The sequence below is a fragment of the Pecten maximus genome, chromosome 4, assembly GCF_902652985.1.
Source record: "Pecten maximus chromosome 4, xPecMax1.1, whole genome shotgun sequence".
NCBI lineage: Eukaryota > Metazoa > Mollusca > Bivalvia > Pectinida > Pectinidae > Pecten > Pecten maximus.
Window position 1 is genome coordinate 496,664 of NC_047018.1, and position 20,869 is coordinate 517,532.

General features: G+C 40.5%; 1 protein-coding gene across 3 annotated transcripts in view; it reads left to right on the forward strand.

Annotated features, from left to right (window-relative positions):
* Positions 1 to 14,571: 14,571 nt before the first annotated feature.
* LOC117324907 overlaps positions 14,572 to 20,869 on the forward strand; it is an 85,062-nt gene continuing 78,764 nt past the window's right edge. For all 3 annotated transcript variants that reach the window (XM_033880744.1, XM_033880745.1, XM_033880746.1), the window contains exon 1: positions 14,572 to 14,750. The gene's annotated coding sequence lies outside the window, so the exon portion shown is untranslated. The remainder of the gene's footprint in view (positions 14,751 to 20,869) is intronic.

Here is a 20,869-nt window from a genome sequence, read left to right on the forward strand (position 1 = left end):
TACACCAGGGGCCTATTTTTCTGAAGCCCGATTGACTTTAGCGGGTCAAGGTTCAAAGTCGTTAATATCTACAGATATTTATTCATTATTCCAGAAATCGGTTTGTCCTGTGTTGACGATGTGAAGTGAGGTCTACACTTACAATATTGTAAGAGTTTATTGGGAGTTAAATCTTCTACTCAAAATTATGTTGTTTACGGAGAATAAGGAAACTTAAATTTTTCAGATGCACCAAGATTATTAAATACTGGTTAAAAATCGTGCATAACGAAAAGAATGTACTGGTTAAGTCTATATTATATAACGAGCTTTGCACACAAGCGGAAACTTCTCGCACCATAAACTGGGCTAAACTAGTGAAGAACGTATTATGAACTTTGAACAAGGAGTTGGAGATATTGATGTATCTTATCATTATTCCAATCAAGGGTACGAGACATATTTATATAAGACTGGCATAGAGAGTTTGTAGACTCACCACGAGCCAGATGTTATCTACTTTTTTCAAATGAATTTGGTTACAAGAGATATCTTGATATTGTTAATACATTATGTATTCAAAAACAAATAAAAAGAATCAGCAATGTTTCAGGTATCTTCTCATAGATTGAATATAGAATCGGGGAGAGGTCATCGTCCGATTCCAATACCTCCGGAACTACGTTATTGTAAATGTTTGTACTCAAATTGAAACGAATACCATTTTATTATTGAATGTCCCTTTTACTCAGAAATCAGGTCATTTTTGTATATAAAATATTGTGTTAGACCTGGTATGTTTACATTTACATTGTATCTTATGTCATCAGATAGCTAAACCGTCATTAAAAACCTGGCTATGTATATTTACAAAGCAAATGAATTAAGAAATGTAATACTGTTTAACTAAGAGACATGTGAAATGACGTGTCGATCATCCTTCGCTTACTTTATGGTAACGGTGTTTTTCATGCTTTAATGGTCTGTGAGAAATAGTGTGAAGAAATTATTCCATTTATTAGTTTAACAATTGTTGTAAACTGAAATCGGACGAAAAGTATTATATCTGTAACTGTTCCTGCTGAATATTTTAAGTTCCGCCATGTGCATTAATATGTTGATTATGTGCACAAAGACAATAATGCCTATTGCCAAATAAAGATATATTCCCTATTCAAACTTCTAAGTGATAACACTTAGTCGGTTAAGTGATGTCACTTGATCAACATAGACTTGATGTGGAAATTGAACTTAATCCTGGACCTTTGGTCAGATGACTTTTTATATGAAATACACAAATGGCTGGAAACATCCAGTCCAATATGGAACTCTCAGACTTTCGCACGAATTCCTAACCTACGGTCCAACAAGTCCCGGTCCGTACGTTAGGAATCCGTGCCAAGTACCGGTCCGTACGTTAGGAATCCGTGCCAAGTACCGGTCCGTACGTTAGGAATCCGTGCCAAGTACCGCTCCGTACGTTAGGAATCCATGCCAAGTACCGCTCCGTACGTTAGGAATTCGTGACAAGTCCCGGTCCGTAAGTTAGGAATCCGTGCCAAGTACCGGTCCGTACGTTAGGAATCCGTGCCAAGTACCGGTCCGTACGTTAGGAATCCGTGACAAGTCCCGGTCCGTAAGTTAGGAATCCGTGACAAGTACCGGTCCGTACGTTAGGAATCCGTGCCAAGTACCGGTCCGTACGTTAGGAATTCGTGACAAGTACCGGTCCGTACGTTAGGAATTCGTGACAAGTACCGGTCCGTACGTTAGGAATCCGTGCCAAGTACCGGTCCGTACGTTAGGAATCCGTGCCAAGTACCGGTCCGTAAGTTAGGAATCCGTGCCAAGTACCGGTCCGTACATTAGGAATCCGTGCCAAGTACCGGTCCGTAAGTTAGGAATCCGTGACAAGTCCCGGTTCGTAAGTTAGGAATCCGTGCCAAGTACCGGTCCGTAAGTAAGGAATTCGTGACAAGTCCCGGTCCGTACGTTAGGAATCCGTGCCAAGTACCGGTCCGTAACTTAGGAATCCGTGCCAAGTACCGGTCCGTAAGTAAGGAATTCGTGACAAGTACCGGTCAGTACGTTAGGAATCCGTGCCAAGTCCCGGTCCGTAAGTTAGGAATTCGTGCCAAATACTGGTCCGTGGGGTAGGGATTCGTGCCAATTCACTGTGATATGTAAAAGGGTTTCAGTCAAGCTTATCAGATCTTCTACGACATGTCATGTGACAGCTAGAAACAGCAGCCATAAAAGTTTGGTAGAGACATAACCACAACATTGCCGCCAACAAGGTTTTAGTATTATGTGTCTTGGGGAAGACTAACAGCCATAATATCAAAGTTATGTTTGTTTCACAGCTATACTGCCAGGACAAGATAACTCCTCTCTTAGAACAGAATCATCGCACGTTGAAGTTTTGGTTTAAAACTTGTCTTAGTCCTGTATTTCTTTTCCACGTATGACTATAAACGGGACACGTTCTACCGGCATACTAACGAAATTCAAACTCAACATTGATAAAACGAAGGCAAAACACGACTAAAAAGTTAATGCATATTTGCATGGAAAACCCTGAAAAACAAGTGACGAATAAGAACATGCGTTTCTGGAGAGGAAGCGTTTGCTGGTTCACCATTCCTATCTGGTGAGAGTCATGGTGGCGAAGGGAGACACTCCATTTACAAGAGTGGAAATGTTAGTAACAAACTGTCGGCTTCCTGTCGCTAGTAAAGTTCAACACACCAAAGACATATCATCTGTCACGGTCCACTGTCGGCTTCCTGTCGCTAGTAAAGTACTATTTCAACCCACCAAAGACATATCATCTGTCACGGTCCACTGTCGGCTTCCTGTCGCTAGTAAAGTACTTTTTCAACACACCAAAGACATATCATCTGTCACGGTCCACTGTCGGCTTCCTGTCGCTAGTAAAGTACTATTTCAACCCACCAAAGACATATCATCTGTCACGGTCCACTGTCGGCTTCCTGTCGCTACTAAAGTACTATTTCAACCCACCAAAGACATATCATCTGTCACGGTCCACTGTCGGCTTCCTGTCGCTAGTAAAGTACTATTTCAACCCACCAAAGACATATCATCTGTCACGGTCCACTGTCGGCTTCCTGTCGCTAGTAAAGTACTATTTCAACCCACCAAAGACATATCATCTGTCACGGTCCACTGTCGGCTTCCTGTCGCTAGTAAAGTACTATTTCAACCCACCAAAGACATATCATCTGTCACGGTCCACTGTCGGCTTACATTGTTTCATCTAGACTCTATATATGTTGTTCGTTTTAAATATTCCGGTAGAATAACAACACATGTAGAGGCCTTTTTAACTGTTAAATTGATTGTAATATCATCGAAGGGTGCAATCTTTCATGAAATCGATATGGGTTTATCCGAACGAAACTGATGTGGCCATTGAGCGTGAGGTGTACTTGAATCTGCCCTATTCATCGAGAGAAATGGCTGGGTGTCATTAACATATTTACAGTTACAGCTGAACCATTGGACTAGAAAGATTGTACAGGTGTTCAGGTGAGGGTTTCCATCGGTTCGATACCGACACTTCACCGCTTATATGCCATTCTCTTTCAATTGTCCATGAATTAAAGACAACTTTTACACAGTCAAATGACCAGAACGGAACTCGAGATATTTAAACTGTCGTGACGCGGCATGGTGTAATCTTTTGTTACTGAAAGTAAAACGCCTCAGTGTTCTTATTTATGCCATTGTATGTCGATAGTTCAGACGAAGGACCTGAGAATGTGTTACAGTCTATGTGTATTTGGTCCAATCCTTGTGTATATCACAGGGACCTGAGAATGTGTTACAGTCTAGGTGTATTGGGACCTATCCTTGTGTGTATCACAGGGACCTGAGAGATTGTTACAGTCTATGTGTATTTGGTCCGTTCCTTGTTTATATCACAGGGACCTGAGCATTTGTACAGTCTATGTGTATTGGGACCTATCCTTGTGTGTATCACAGGGACCTGATAATTTGTTATAGTCTATGTGTATTTGGTCCGTTCCTTGTGTGTATCACAGGGACCTGATAATTTGTTATAGTCTATGTGTATTTGGTCCGTTCCTTGTATGTATCACAGGGACCTGAGCATTTGTACAGTCTATGTGTATTGGGACCTATCCTTGTGTGTATCACAAGGACCTGAGAATTTGTTACAGTCTATGTGTATTGGGACCTATCCTTGTGTGTATCACAGGGACCTGAGCATCTGTTACAGTCTAGGTGTATTTTCCCCGATTGGTTACAAATAGTTTTAGCGGGTACATATATAATCCGAGATCGTTGTTGCAACATATCACTGTTCTATCAGTGAACATGGAGTCGCTGTTTCGGGAAATAAACATATTTCAACTATAAATCGGTCAACTTCGCTCCCGAATCCCACGCAATGGCCGCGGCTGTGTAATCCGGAAGCCTTGGACCTTGGGCGGGGAATTCGTACCGGGTCAATGTGATCTGATACGACCTTTTTTACACCAGCTATATCCCTCAAAGCCTCAAAAACTTATTTACCAAGCCTCGAACTTGTTGATTGTTCGTTTCTGTCGGAAATAAAAGATATTTTCAAAATGTACCCTTATATCAACCTTCCCGGTAATCGTTTTATGTTTCTCATTTATTGAATATAATAATATCTTAAAGGTTTGTAATTTATTTTCAAGGTCAAATTTCACGTAGATTTTAATATATATATTTCAATAATTGATAAGTCTGTGCAAACGAGTGTATGTATCACCTTACTAGGTAAAGCGGAAATTACCATTTTTGCCCGTAGAACAAGAGGTCGCTAGTTCAAAGCCACGTCTACCTTAATTATGCTGGCTAATTTCGGCCATGTCCCACTGTCACTTTGGCGCCCCGCCACAGTGCGACAGTACACCGAACGAAGAGTGACAGCAGTGCGCCAAGCGAAGAGCGACAATATGATAGCTAGTGGACAAAGTAAATAGCGACAATACGATAGCTAGTGGACAAAGTAAATAGCGACAATGCCATAACTAGTGGACAAAGTAAAGATCGAGCGACAATGCCATAACTAGTGGACAAAGTAAAGAGCGACAATGCGATAACTAGTGGACAAAGTAAAGAGCGACAATGCGATAACTAGTGGACAAAGTAAAGAGCGACAATGCGATAACTAGTGGACAAAGTAAAGATCGAGCGACAATGCGATAACTAGTGGACAAAGTAAAGAGCGACAATACGATAACTAGTGGCCAAAGTAAAGAGCGACAATGCCATAACTAGTGGACAAAGTAAAGAGCGACAATGCGATAACTAGTGGACAAAGTAAAGATCGAGCGACAATGCGATAACTAGTGGACAAAGTAAAGAGCGACAATGCGATAACTAGTGGACAAAGTAAAGAGCGAGCGACAATGCGATAGTGCGCCAAGTAAAACCGACAATACGATAGTGCGGAAAGCGAAGAGCGACAGTGCGCCATGACGAAGAGCGACAATGCGATAACTAGTGGACAAAGTAAAGAGCGACAATGCGATAGTGCGCCAAGCGAAGAGCGACAATGCGTCAAGCGAAGAGCGACAATGCGACAGTGCGCACTGTCGAGTAATTTTCTCCCATAGTACATCCATTATGTTGAATCGCGTGATGTCTCTCTTCGCATCTTTAATCAGCCATCATAGTTATTTGACACCGATACCGCTCTATTTATCACATAAAACTCCATTGATAATCATCGTCAGCCCACACCCGATCACAATCTACACTAAAATTCGTCCGAAGAGGCGTCGAACGGCTTCAGTACTAAACCACGTGACACATACACCGTAACTAATATGCAATTTCGGATTTAAACTAAAAAAGGAAAAAGAAGAAGGAAAACAGAATGTATAAAAGAGTATACGCGTGCTCTTCATTGTCAAATATGGGTCACAAATGACCAGTTCGGCCACAGGCGATGTATGGGAGGGGTCAACCACGTTTGAAATACTTAACAGAGATCGATATATTTTACGTCTGGAAGGTTTTTAATACTGCACACGTCTGCGGTGTGCAGTAAGATCTACAGACGATCCCCGGCCCGTTATTGAGACATTTCCACAGTTCTGCGGTGTGCAGTAAGATCTACAGACGATCCCCGGCCCGTTATTGAGACATTTCCACAGTCCTGTGGTGTGGAGTAAGACCTACAGACGATCCCCGGCCCGTTATTGAGACATTTCCACGGTTCTGTGGTGTGGAGTAAGATCTACAGACGATCCCCGGCCCGTTATTGAGACATTTCCATGGTTCTGCGGTGTGCAGTAAGACCTACAGACGATCCCCGGCCCGTTATTGAGACATTTCCACGGTTCTGTGGTGTGGAGTAAGACCTGCAGACGATCCCCGGCCCGTTATTGAGACATTTCCACGGTTCTGTGGTGTGGAGTAAGATCTATAGACGATCCCCGGCCCGTTATTGAGACATTTCCACAGTTCTGTGGTGTGGAGTAAGACCTCTGTGTGTAGTTGTAATGGCAACTCTAAACTTTACACTTCTGACTTGGAACATAAGGGGTTTCGGAACATCAGCAGCATCTATTAGTAACTTGATAAAATCCGGGGAGTTCCGAAAAGACATTCTTGTGTTTACAGAAACGAACATAGCAGCTGAAAGTTTAGAACTTTTCGATAATGTACATAAGGATTATTTTTGTATACCAAGACAAGCCGAAATGAAAAACGAAGAGGTTGGTTATGAGAGGCAAAACGTAGCGTTGCTAATTAAAAAGTCTCTGTATCACTCCGTCTCTACCGTATATGTTAGTGATAGAATTGTAACCGTACAATTGGACACTGGTCATTCTAATTTAATCACAATAATAGGAGTTTACCTTCCAAGCAATAATGACATTGATAGATACAATGCTCTTATACTACAAGTACGTGATTTGTGTGAATACTACAGCTTAACGGGAAATGTTATCATTGCAGGAGACTTTAATGCAAAAATAGGTACACTTCCGGAAAATACAACGGCGCGAAGTAAATCTATAGTAGTGCAAAAACTGATGGACGATATTAAGTTGTCTGCAGTTAATTTGAAGCAAATTTGCAAGGGATATACATATACCTTTTCTCCAAGCAAATCTATGTTAGATTATATACTCGTAGACAGTTTGCTGGATACCGATATTGGTGCGTGCCGTATCTTCGGGACACATGAAATAGACTTAGCATCAGATCATCTTCCTGTTATGTGTGAATTCAACATTCCGTTGGATCATATTTTTGAAACAGATGAATATTATGACCTAGGTACTGACTCCCGCGCATGGCACAAAGCTTCAACCGATGATTTGATTAATTATCAGTTAGATCTCAACGAGAGACTAGCAATGTTGGATAATTTCCCCCTAACAACACAATATCAGGTTGATGCGTTCACCGAAATACTGACTTTATCTATGATTATGGCGGCAAACAAAAGTATTCCACAAGTTAAGAGAAACCCACGACTTAAACCGTACTGGAATATTAACGTTAAGGTCGCACACAAATACGCTTTATTAAAAAGAAGAGAATGGATTGAGAAGGGCCGGCCGCGAGGATTCGAACACCCATCATATTACCAGTATAAAGAAGCGAAGCGTCAGTTCCGTTCAACGCATCAAGAGGCGCATGACCAATATATTCAGAGCTCCCTGTTAGAGATCGAGCAGGCAGCGGAATGCGATATTCGGCTTTTCTGGAGAATAATTAGAACTCGGAAATGTCCAAAAACTGATCAAAGTAAAGGAATATTGTATGACGGAGAACTTTATCGAACACCAAAGGATATATGCGAGGCATTTGCCCGATACTTCGAAGATATCTACAACGGCGAGTCTGCATATATTGAAAAGGAAGTACCAAAACGACATTGTGGAAAATCAGAGGCCTTGGAAGTACTTAATGCGAACTTTACGTTCTCGGAAATAAATAATGCTATCAGAGACACTAAGCTTAGAAAAGCACCGGGCCCAGACAACGTTTGTTACGAGCACTTCCGGTTTGGGGGGCGGAACTTAATACTATCCATATTAAAGTTGTTCAACGCGGTTCATACCCAAGGAATCATTCCTAAATCTTGGAAATATGGAATTATTATCCCGTTGTATAAAAATAATCATAAGGCAAGGAACATTCCAGATAACTATAGGCCGGTATCGTTACTTCCAGTGCTATATAAGTTGATGGAGAAAGTTGTTAATAATCGGATACACCAGTGGTTATCATGTACAAGTATTCGGCTAAACAGACAGCAACAAGGTTTTCAAAAACGACTTGGTTGTGAAACGGTATCCTTCAACATAAGAGAATGTGTTTATTGGAATCTGGAAAAACATAGCAAAGTATATGCAGCTTTCCTGGACACAAGGAAGGCGTTTGATACAGTCTGGCACGCGGGTCTAATGAGGAAAATATATGAATTCGGAATAAGAGGGAAAATGCTAGACTTCTTCACCAACGCCTATAATGGAATTGCAAGCGCAATTATGACCCATGGAACCAGATCACGTTGGCTTCCGGTCCGCTCTGGTATACGGCAAGGTGGAATTGTCTCCACTTTTCTGTATCTAATCCATATAAATGATCTATTAACAGATTTGGAAAATTCAAACGAAGGTGCAAAAGTAATGGATGTAAAATGTGGAAACCCCGCGTTAGCTGATGATTTAGTCTTATTAACGATTTCCCCATCATCCCTCCAAAGTATGTTAGACATATGTACCCGATATGCGAGAACCATGAACTTCCGGTATAACGCCGAAAAAAGCACAATAATGGTATTTGGGAAAGGTAGAAATGAGAATGTCAAAACCAAATGGACACTTATGGATGAGATTATCAATATTTCTACATCATGTAAACACGTAGGTATGATACTATCGGAAGACCTGAGGAACTCTCAAGCGATACATAACGGATGTTTAAAAGGAAGAAAATCTTTTAACCTAATTACAAAATTCGGGTCGGATTGCCAAAAAACGAACCCCGTAATAACAGTGAATTTATACAAAAAAGTAGTGCTACCGAGTGTCTTATATGGATCAGAATTCTGGTCTAATTCGAATAAAAAGGACATACAAGAACTCCGTGTATTTCAACATCAAATCGCCAAGAGAATTCAGTGCCTCCCATCACACACTCGATCAGATATAGCAGAATCTTTACTAGGTCTACGAAGGATAGAGTGTGAAATTGAGAAACGAAAATTAAACTTTCTAGGTTCAATCGCCAACCTACCATCGTACACTATATCAAAAGATATATTCATACGTAGACTATACCAAATTCGAAGAGATCATTCGAGTTCACAAATGGGTTTTATTCCGGACGTGCTTCAGCTACTACAAAAGTATAAAATTTCTGACATTTTAGATACATACATAGACAATGCGACATTCCCATCAAAAACCTTATGGAAACAAAAGGTTAGAAAAGCAATACATCATTCTGAAAATGAACTTCTCGCTCTAAGAATGCACCAGGATAATGACTTTTTACGCTTCCATGACGTACATGGCAGTTATCATCCATGGACAATGTGGACAATTCCTTTAAAAAGTCCGTATGAGAGATCCGCCATTAGATACATCAGCAGAGTCCTGTCAACCATACCCAGTTGGACAGAAGGTCTGTGTCTTAAATGTGGACTCTTATACATTGACTTAATTTTACACATAGTGACTACTTGTGACATCACACATAACATCAGATGTGAATATATGATATCAATTCTAGACAAATGTGGTGAAGAGTTTGGTGTGTACTTAAACAATCTGCCTCACGAGGATTTCTTGAGGTGCATCTTAGGTAAAAAGACTGTACAGTCATCACCAATCAAAGATACAAATACATTTTACCTAGAAAGTGCGAAATATGTATTCAAGGCAGCCAAATTCTACTTTGAAAATAAGTAAATGTCAGTTTTATATATGTGATATTCAACTATCTGAATATTATATCTGTAACATGTAAATATGATGAAGAAAGAAAAGACTTTGCCAGTTAAAGCTAATGTAACATAAATTTTGTAATAACTTTTCAGTATGTTTAAAAATTTGTATCTCTAGTCAAGAGGAATAAAAGAATTGATTGATTGATTGATTGATTGATTGATTGATTGATTGATCCCCGGCCCGTTATTGAGACATTTCCACGGTTCTGTGGTGTGGAGTAAGATCTACAGACGATCTCCGGCCCGTTATTGGGACATTTCCACAGTCCTGTGGTGTGGAGTAAGATCTACAGACGATCCCCGGCCCGTTATTGAGACATTTCCACAGTCCTGTGGTGTGGAGTAAGACCTACAGACGATCCCCGGCCCGTTATTGAGACATTTCCATGGTTCTGCGGTGTGGAGTAAGATCTACAGACGATCCCCGGCCCGTTATTGAGACATTTCCACAGTCCTGTGGTGTGGAGTAAGATCTACAGACGATCCCCGGCCCGTTATTGAGACATATCCACAGTTCTGCGGTGTGGAGTAAGACCTACAGACGATCCCCGGCCCGTTATTGAGACATATCCACAGTTCTGCGGTGTGGAGTAAGATCTACAGACGATCCCCGGCCCGTTATTGAGACATTTCCACAGTCCTGCGGTGTGGAGCGATCCCCGGCCCGTTATTGAGACATTTCCACAGTCCTGCGGTGTGCAGTAAGATCTACAGACGATCCCCGGCCCGTTATTGAGACATTTCCACAGTTCATGTGTATCTTCACTTGCCATCTGGTTCTAGGTTTAACAGAAAAATAAAAATAAGGGAGTATTTTAACTGTGTAAGAGAAATGTTTGATTTTATTTTCTGAAGACTGAAATCATTCAATATCATACATCATCTTGTGTTTTAATTGTTAAATTGGTGTTTGACAATAGTCGTTAAATAACCGCCGAAATAATCCAGAATGGGTTGAGGAATGCTGTTTTAAGGGGATGGAACTCTTAATATCTCAACATAACGTGATACAGTGAGATAGCATATCAGATCTGATATCACCACATTAGTAATTAGGTCACATTGGTAATTAGGTCACATTGGTAATTAGGTTAAAAAGGAAATAATCGGAATCAATTAGAACCGCACCACAACATGTGCTGTTTTGATTTGGCTTTCTGTTAGCAGATTCCAGAATAGAAGCCAACAATTAAAAAATGGGCTTTTAACGCCCTACTTTTAACGCCATACTTTCCTTCTATAAAAACATAGTTTATATCGTGCTGAAATTGTCGACCGCTATCTCTAAAATTAATAGTATAATCAATCGGGTTGCGAGGCTACAACAGTTGTGAAAGTGTAAAATTACATTTGTTGTGTGTTTTTACTAGGCGAAGAGGCTCCCGTTATCTAAACACCTTTCAGACAAACCCATTGGAAAAGTGTGCTAACACAGGCGTATGCCCGGGTCTACATGGTAAATACCACGTGCATTTCACGTGTATTTCACATCGTATTTATAGTAAATAAACTTCATACACACAGGTAAATATTTACATGTTAATGGTCATAGTATTAAAGGGGCCTTTCACTTGAACAGGTGTATAATTAAAAACTTTGTAACAATTATTATTGGGATATGTTTACGGAAGAAAAAGGACTTCGAATCCTTGCTTTATAGACCGGCTATGTTGGACGTGCAGCAAGTTTGACCAAAGGAATTCTCAATCTAATTCATGTGTATTGACGAGTGTGCTAATTAAAATCTACTTTTTGAAACGCGTCTTGTAATTTTAGTAGTGGTCTTGAAATTCCCAGCAATTCGTGTTTTTGTCTTTAGTTTTTAGCCCACCATCTGATGATGGTGGGCTATTCAAATCGCCCTGCGTCCGTGGTCCGTGGTCCGTCCGTCCGTCCGTCCCTCCGTCCGTCCGTCCGTCCCTCCGTCCCTCCGTCCGTAAACAATTCTTGTTATCGCTAATCCTCAAAAAGTACTGAAGGGACCTTTCTCCAATTTCATATGAAGGTTTCCCTTGGTGTCTAGTTATGCATATTGCATTTTGAGACCAATTGGAAAACAACATGGCCGACAGGCAGCCATCTTGGATTTTGACAATTGAAGTTTGTTATCGCTATTTCTGAGAAAGTACTGAAGGGATCTTTCTGAAATTTTCATATGTAGGTTCCCCTTGGTGCCTAGTTATGCATATTGCATTTTGAGACCAATCGGAAAACAACATGGCCGACAGGCAGCCATCTTGGATTTTGACAATTGAAGTTTGTTATCGCTATTTCTGAGAAAGTACTGAAGGGATCTTTCTGAAATTTCATATGTAGGTTTCCCTTGGTGCCTAGTTATGCATATTGCATTTTGAGACCAATCGGAAAACAACATGGCCGACAGGCAGCCATCTTGGATTTTGACAATTGAAGTTTGTTATCGCTATTTCTCAGAAAGTACTGAAGGGATCTTTCTGAAATTTCATATGTAGGTTCCCCTTGGTGCCTAGTTATGCATATTTCATTTTGAGACCAATCGGAAAACAACATGGCCGACAGGCAGCCATCTTGGATTTTGACAATTGAAGTTTGTTATCGCTATTTCTGAGAAAGTACTGAAGGGATCTTTCTCCAATTTCATATGAAGGTTTCCCTTGGTGTCTAGTTATGCATATTGCATTTTGAGACCAATCTGAAAATAACATGGCCGACAGGCAGCCATCTTGGATTTTGACAATTGAAGTTTGTTATCGCTATTTCTGAGAAAGTACTGAAGGGATCTTTCTGAAATATCATATGTAAGTTCCCCTGGGTGCCTAGTTATGCATATTGCATGTTGAGACCAATCGGAAAACAACATGGCCGACAGGCAGCCATCTTGGATTTTGACAATTGAAGTTTGTTATCGCTATTTCTGAGAAAGTACTGAAGGGATCTTTCTGAAATTTCATTTGTAGGTTTCCCTTGGTGCCTAGTTATGCATATTGCATTTTGAGACCAATCGGAAAACAACATGGCCGACAGGCAGCCATCTTGGATTTTGACAATTGAAGTTTGTTATCGCTATTTCTCAGAAAGTACTGAAGGGATCTTTCTGAAATTTCATATGTAGGTTCCCCTTGGTGCCTAGTTATGCATATTTCATTTTGAGACCAATCGGAAAACAACATGGCCGACAGGCAGCCATCTTGGATTTTGACCAATTGAAGTTTGTTATCACTATTTCTGAGAAAGTACTGAATGGATCTTTCTGAAATTTCAAATGGAGGTTCCCCTTGGTGCCTCGTTATGCTTATTGCATTTTGAGATCAATTGGAAAACAATATGGCCGACAGACCGCCATCTTGGATTTTGACAATTGAAGTTTATTATCTCTATTTCTCAAAGTACTGAATGGATCTTTCTCAAATTTCATAAGTAGGTTCCCCTTGGTCCCTTGTATTGCATTTTTGGACCAGTCTGTCCTAAAAACAACCTGGCAAACAAACAGCCATTATCGTTAAATCTCAAATTTCTTATATAGCTAGGATTCCCTTGTTTGAAAAGTACTGGAGGGATATGTCTCAATTTGCACAGATTAGTAAAATGAAGGGAAAAGTAGAGAAAAGATCAATCTGACATGGAACCTATGAAGATCATTCAATGGTGGGCGCCAAGATCCCTCTGGTTATTAGGTCTCAAGTGACCTATTCTAATCGCCTTTTGTCCGTCGTCGTGCGTCCGTAAACAACTTACATTTTCGACTTCTTTTCCAAAACCGCTGAACCAAATTCAATGAAATTTAGCAGGAGGCTTCTATGGATAAAGGTCAGCCAAAATTGTGAATTATATGGTCCCCACCCCAGGGGCCCGAGGGCCAAAAAGTGTCAAATTGACTAAAACATCAGAAATCTTCTTTACCTTCAGATATTAGAGTGCTTTACCAAAATTGTGAATTTCATGACCCTGGGTTCTCACGTTTGCTGGGGAGAGGGTAAACTTAACTAACATTTACATAGGGAAATCACGTTTTGACTATCATTTGTTTGAGTTCTATTGGAACTCAATCTTACTTCGTTAACATTATCAGCATGTGATGACAGGTTAATGGTTTGCACATGTTGGCCCTGGCCGACCCCTTAGACTGGTTAGTGGGGCCAAAAAGGATCAATAAAAATAACTGAAATATTTCGAAACTCATGGGGGACCGTCAAGGCCCATGGGCCTCTTGTTTCTTTTGTTGAAACTCTTGTGAAGCTTTATACGTATTCTTATAAGTATTCTTAATTTCTACTTTGGTATCGGATAATGAGGATATCTCTGCCCAGTAGAACCAGAGACATATATATATACAGATATATATATGTATAAATACGTATGACTTGGCCGAGTCTTGCCCTGCGTGGGAGTCTGTTCATTGATGTAACATAAACTTCTCCATTACCTAAAATCAAAATGTTTCACCGAATACATGCACACATGAGGCACAGCAATATTTAAAACGGTATCGATTCTGTATGGACATACAAAGCACGGAAAGAAATCAATCGTTCCATTTTGTTTAATTCTCGAGAACACAATACCCAGAATATAGGAAAACTAGATGTTGTCGTGACGTATACAATCACACAGGCGGGGAATCCCCCAACAACCGACTAGTTGTGTGATGGCGGTGCGCTGTGGAAGTACAGTCGTTAATATCAATTGTCGCTACTACACCTCTTTGGAAGTATAATATATTTCTACGGGAGGAAACCAGGTGTGTTTTTACAGCAGAACGACAGTTCAACACCACAACAATGACGGATGATTATGACAGGTAGGTCTGTGTTACCTGCTTTGTGTTTATTATAACTTACAAATCGATAGTGCAGCGAATTTAGTTCCGGGACTGGTGGATTCTCGTTACTAAGCCTTAAACCTGTAAAATACACATTGACGTTTATGGTAAATGATTTGACCAGTACTACAGTTCGATAGTAAATATATCCTGCAGCAGGAAATACTGTACGTATTGTTTCTGTACAGGTAAGTCAATACTCTGATTACTTCCCTTTAACAGTTCATGATCAACATACCTGGTTTACCCTATATAATAGGTATATCCAGAAAATTCCAGTTTCAAAAATAGAAATTATGGTATACACACTTTAAACATTGAATCAGTAGGCAGTAAACTTGTTATAAAGTTGTAGGAGAAGTATAATGTTAGACATATGGACACGTTAATGTAGGATTGACTACTGGTGTATGGCCGTACTAGTATGATTGACTGGTGTATGGCCGTACTAGTAGGATTGACTGGTGTATGGCCGTACTAGTAGGATTGACTGGTGTATGGCCGTACTAGTAGGATTGACTGGTGTACGGCCGTACTAGTATGATTGACTGGTGTACGGCCGTACTAGTAGGATTGACTGGTGTACGGCCGTACTAGTAGGATTGACTGGTGTACGGCCGTACTAGTAGGATTGACTGGTGTACGGCCGTACTAGTAGGATTGACTGGTGTACGGCCGTACTAGTAGGATTGACTGGTGTACGGCCGTACTAGTAGGATTGACTGGTGTACGGCCGTACTAGTATGATTGACTGGTGTACGGCCGTACTAGTAGGATTGACTGGTGTACGGCCGTACTAGTATGATTGACTGGTGTATGGCCGTACTAGTATGATTGACTGGTGTATGGCCGTACTAGTAGGATTGACTGGTGTATGGCCGTACCAGTAGGATTGACTGGTGTATGGCCGTACTAGTAGGATTGACTGGTGTATGGCCGTACCAGTAGGATTGACTGGTGTATGGCCGTACTAGTAGGATTGACTACTCGTGTATGGTCGTAGCTGTTACACCTAGGAGATGTACTTTAAGTTACAAATATCACTGACATTTCAGATCGAGTGATTCACAAGAAATATGATACACTGTAGAGATTTATATTTCTAGGTACATGTATACATTTTTTATTATGTTGTTGGGAAAGCTAGCCTTAACTGTAAGTGGTTGAAATTTGAAGTGTATCTAAAAATGAACAGGAAAAATTAAGAAAAAAAACTGACTGATTTTGTAAAAAACATGGAATCTCCCTTGGATCCGCTAAATATAATATGTATTGATTTTGTCCGAATTAGTTGACAACGATGAAGAGTATACTATGATGACATGCATCTGCCATATTTTGTAATAATGCAGTCTTGGGGTGTAGTGAAGTCCACCAAAGTATTGGTGTTTCCTAATTTAGTAGATATGTGTAACATGTGATTACTGAGATTTTATTTGAGCCCTAGATGGTGTTCTGTGATAGGCACAGTTAATTAAGGCCCTTTGTCTACAATCTAATAACTTTATAAGATGTTCATGAGAGCTTGCCATCATGATGTACTGAAAATAAATTTTTACATAGAGATATTTAAAATTATTGTTTTAGCCATATGTATCCATTATCCAGTAAGTCTCTAGCTGTTGATAATCATAGTGAAATACAAAACTACAAGTGATAATGTGTTGGGAATTGATAATCAGTAAAATACAAAACTACAAGTGACAATGTGGTGGTAATTGATAGTCATAGTATAATACAAAACTACAAGTGACAATGTGTTGGGAATTGATAATCAGTAAAATACAAAACTACAAGTGACAATGTGTTGGTAATTGATAGTCATAGTATAATACAAAACTACAAGTGACAATGTGGTGGTAATTGATAGTCAGTAAAATACAAAACTACAAGTGACAATGTGTTGGGAATTGATAATCAGTAAAATACAAAACTACAAGTGACAATGTGGTGGTAATTGATAGTCAGTAAAATACAAAACTACAAGTGACAATGTGGTGGTAATTGATAATCAGTAAAATACAAAACTACAAGTGACAATGTGTTGGTAATTGATAGTCATAATGAAATACAAAACTACAAGTGACAATGTGGTGGTAATTGATAATCAGTAAAATACAAAACTACAAGTGACAATGTGGTGGTAATTGATAGTCATAATGAAATACAAAACTACAAGTGACAATGTGGTGGTAATTGATAGTCATAATGAAATACAAAACTACAAGTGACAATGTGGTGGGTATTGATAGTCATAGTATAATACAAAACTACTAGTGACAATGTGGTGGTAATTGATAGTCATAGTATAATACAAAGCTACAAGTGACAATGTGGTGGTAATTGATAGTCATAGTATAATACAAAACTACAAGTGACAATGTGGTGGGTATTGATAATCAGTAAAATACAAAACTACTAGTGACAATGTGGTGGTAATTGATAATCAGTAAAATACAAAACTACAAGTGACAATGTGTTGGGAATTGATAATCAGTAACAAGTGACAATGTGGTGGTAATTGATAATCAGTAAAATACAAAACTACAAGTGACAATGTGGTGGTAATTGATAATCAGTAAAATACAAAACTACTAGTGACAATGTGGTGGTAATTGATAATCAGTAAAATACAAAACTACAAGTGACAATGTGTTGGTAATTGATAATCAGTAAAATACAAAACTACAAGTGACAATGTGGTGGTAATAACTGGTTATACACTACTGACTGTGGTATTCTACAATGAGTTAACAAATAATCTAATGAATATGGAATGAAGTGCAGTAAGGAGGCGATAACAGAGTTATTATGAATGTAGTGACAAGCTAAAAGTAACATATCACATATGTCTGGCCAAGCTGCCTGCCTCCTGCCTGTCAATAAACACAGGGACCTGAGAAGTCGTTACAGTCTGTGCATTTTTTTGACATATCTGGAAATGTTTGTTACGGAGAGAAAATCTGATTAAAATACATCTCTCCATACTTCATAATTTAGGCTTATTTACACATCAGGATATCAATATTCAATTAAATACAAACTCCTGCTTACTGTGGGTCCTAGGTCTGTCTCGTCCTGTGGGTCCTAGGTCTGTCTCGTCCTGTGGATCCTAGGCCTGTCTCGTCCTGTGGATCCTAGGTCTGTCTCGTCCTGTGGGTCCTAGGCCTGTCTCGTCCTGTGGGTCCTAGGCCTGTCTCCTCCTGTGGGTACTAGGTCTGTCTCCTCCTGTGGGTCCTAGGTCTGTCTCCTCCTGTGGGTACTAGGTCTGTCTCCTCCTGTGGGTCCTAGGTATGTCTCCTCCTGTGGGTCCTAGGTCTGTCTCGTCCTGTGGATCCTAGGCCTGTCTCTTCCTGTGGGTCCTAGGTCTGTCTCCTCCTGTGGGTACTAGGTCTGTCTCCTCCTGTGGGTCCTAGGTATGTCTCCTCCTGTGGGTCCTAGGTCTGTCTCCTCCTGTGGGTCCTAGGTCTGTCTCCTCCTGTGGGTCCTAGGTCTGTCGTCTCTCCTGTGGGTCCTAGGCCTGTCTCCTCCTGTGGGTACTAGGTCTGTCTCCTCATGTGGGTACTAGGTCTGTCTCCTCCTGTGGGTCCTAGGTCTGTCTCGTCCTGTGGGTCCTAGGCCTGTCTCCTCCTGTGGGTCCTAGGCCTGTCTCCTCCTGTGGGTCCTAGGTCTGTCTCCTCCTGTGGGTACTAGGTCTGTCTCCTCCTGTGGGTCCTAGGTCTGTCTCCTCCTGTGGGTACTAGGTCTGTCTCCTGTGGGTCCTAGGCCTGTCTCCTCCTGTGGGGTACTAGGTCTGTCTCCTCATGTGGGTACTAGGTCTGTCTCCTCCTGTGGGTCCTAGGTCTGTCTCGTCCTGTGGGTCCTAGGCCTGTCTCCTCCTGTGGGTCCTAGGCCTGTCTCCTCCTGTGGGTCCTAGGTCTGTCTCCTCCTGTGGGTACTAGGTCTGTCTCCTCCTGTGGGTCCTAGGTATGTCTCCTCCTGTGGGTCCTAGGTCCGTCTCTTCCTGTGGGTCCTAGAATTGTCTTGTCCTGTGGGTCCTAGACCTGTCTCGTCCTGTGGGTCCTAGGTCTGTCTCCTCCTGTGGGTCCTAGGTCTGTCTCCTCCTGTGGGTCCTAGGTCTGTCTCCTCATGTGGGTCCTAGGCCTGTCTCCTCCTGTGGGTCCTAGGTCTGTCTCGTCCTGTGGGTACTAGGTCTGTCTCGTCCTGTGGGTCCTAGGTCTGTCTCCTCCTGTGGGTCCTAGGTCTGTCTCGTCCTGTGGGTACTAGGTCTGTCTCGTCCTGTGGGTACTAGGTCTGTCTCGTCCTGTGGGTACTAGGTCTGTCTCCTCCTGTGGGTCCTAGGCCTGTCTCCTCCTGTGGGTCCTAGGTCTATCTCCTCCTGTGGGTCCTAGGTCTGTCTCCTCCTGTGGGTCCTAGGCCTGTCTCCTCCTGTGGGTCCTAGGTCTGTCTCCTCCTATGGGTCCTAGACCTGTCTCCTCCTGTGGGTCCTAGGCCTGGGTCCTCCTGTGGGTCCTAGGTCTGTCTCCTGTATTTCCTAGGTCCTAGGACCAGATGTACACAAATATTTACGGTGTGTTGTATTGATATTAGAAATTAGATATTGAATATTAGAGACAACTTCTCCTAAACCACCTGTCACATTAGCATATCCTTATGTTATTGTAAGAATGACTTTTGACTTTAAAACCCTTGCTACACTATTTAAAACATCCTGAACTATTCCATCAAATTAGCATCATCATATCCCATAAAAAAGTTTAGTGAAAAGCTACCATAAAAATCCATATATATATTCAGTTATACATGGATTTGAGTATATGTTTAATGTATTTAATAACAAACTGAAATGAAAACGGGACATTTCCCATGCCCTAGATTGTAAACAATTTTCTGAGATGTATATAAGTATTTTGTAGACACATTTTGTTTAAAAATTTAAATAATGTTTTCATCTTATTGGGATAAGTAGTGCACTTCACATAGATTTTATAATATCAGGACCAACATTTTACTTCAGGATAACAAAGTTTTTGAATTATCTGAGTTGATGTATTATGATAGTGTCAAATATTTTCTTTTTTTAAAAGACAAAAATGAATGCTTGAATATTGTCTGCACTGTGTTTTCATTAAGTTAGACAAATTTTAAAGATTGAGGAAATGGATACTTTGGCAAAACAAGAAGCTGTATGAAAAAGAATCTGTTACCAGTAAAATGATATCACAAAATTATGAAGAAAAAAAGCAAAGTATACACAAAGATTCCATACAATAAAGAGATGAAGGTCAACCTCATTCTTCTCTTTGTCAATTGTTATTTGAATATCCTCCTGTATTGCATATATACATAGCAATGTACAAAACATGTAGGCCTATGTTGATGTGACATGCCTAATAAATATGCATAAGTCTCAGATTTCAAGAGATCAACAATATTGACTGACAGATCCTATATTCGATCACATACCAAAAAGATATTTAAATTAACTTGAAGTGATTTTTTCTGACATGACTGATAATGTTGCAAGTCACTACAGTATATAAACCCACAATATCCCAGGTTACTGTCTGTCTTCTCTACACAACTACCATATTTACCATGTAATATCCGAGGTTACTGTCTGTCTTCTCTACACAACTACCATATTTACCCCGTAATATCCCAGGTTACTGTCTGTCTTCTCTACACAACTACCATATTTACCCCGTAATATCCCAGGTTACTGTCTGTCTTCTCTACACAACTACCATATTTACCCCGTAATATCCCAGGTTACTGTCTGTCTTCTCTACACAACTACCATATTTACCCCGTAATATCCCAGGTTACTGTCTGTCTTCTAGAGACAACTACCATATTTACCCCGTAATATCCCAGGTTACTGTGTCTTCTCTACACAACTACCATATTTACCGTGTAATATCCCAGGTTACTGTCTGTCTTCTCTACACAACTACCATATTTACCCCGTAATATCCCAGGTTATACTGTCTGTCTTCTCTACACCACTACCATATTTACCCCGTAATATCCCAGGTTACTGTGTCTTCTCTACACAACTACCATATTTACCCCGTAATATCCCAGGTTACTGTCTG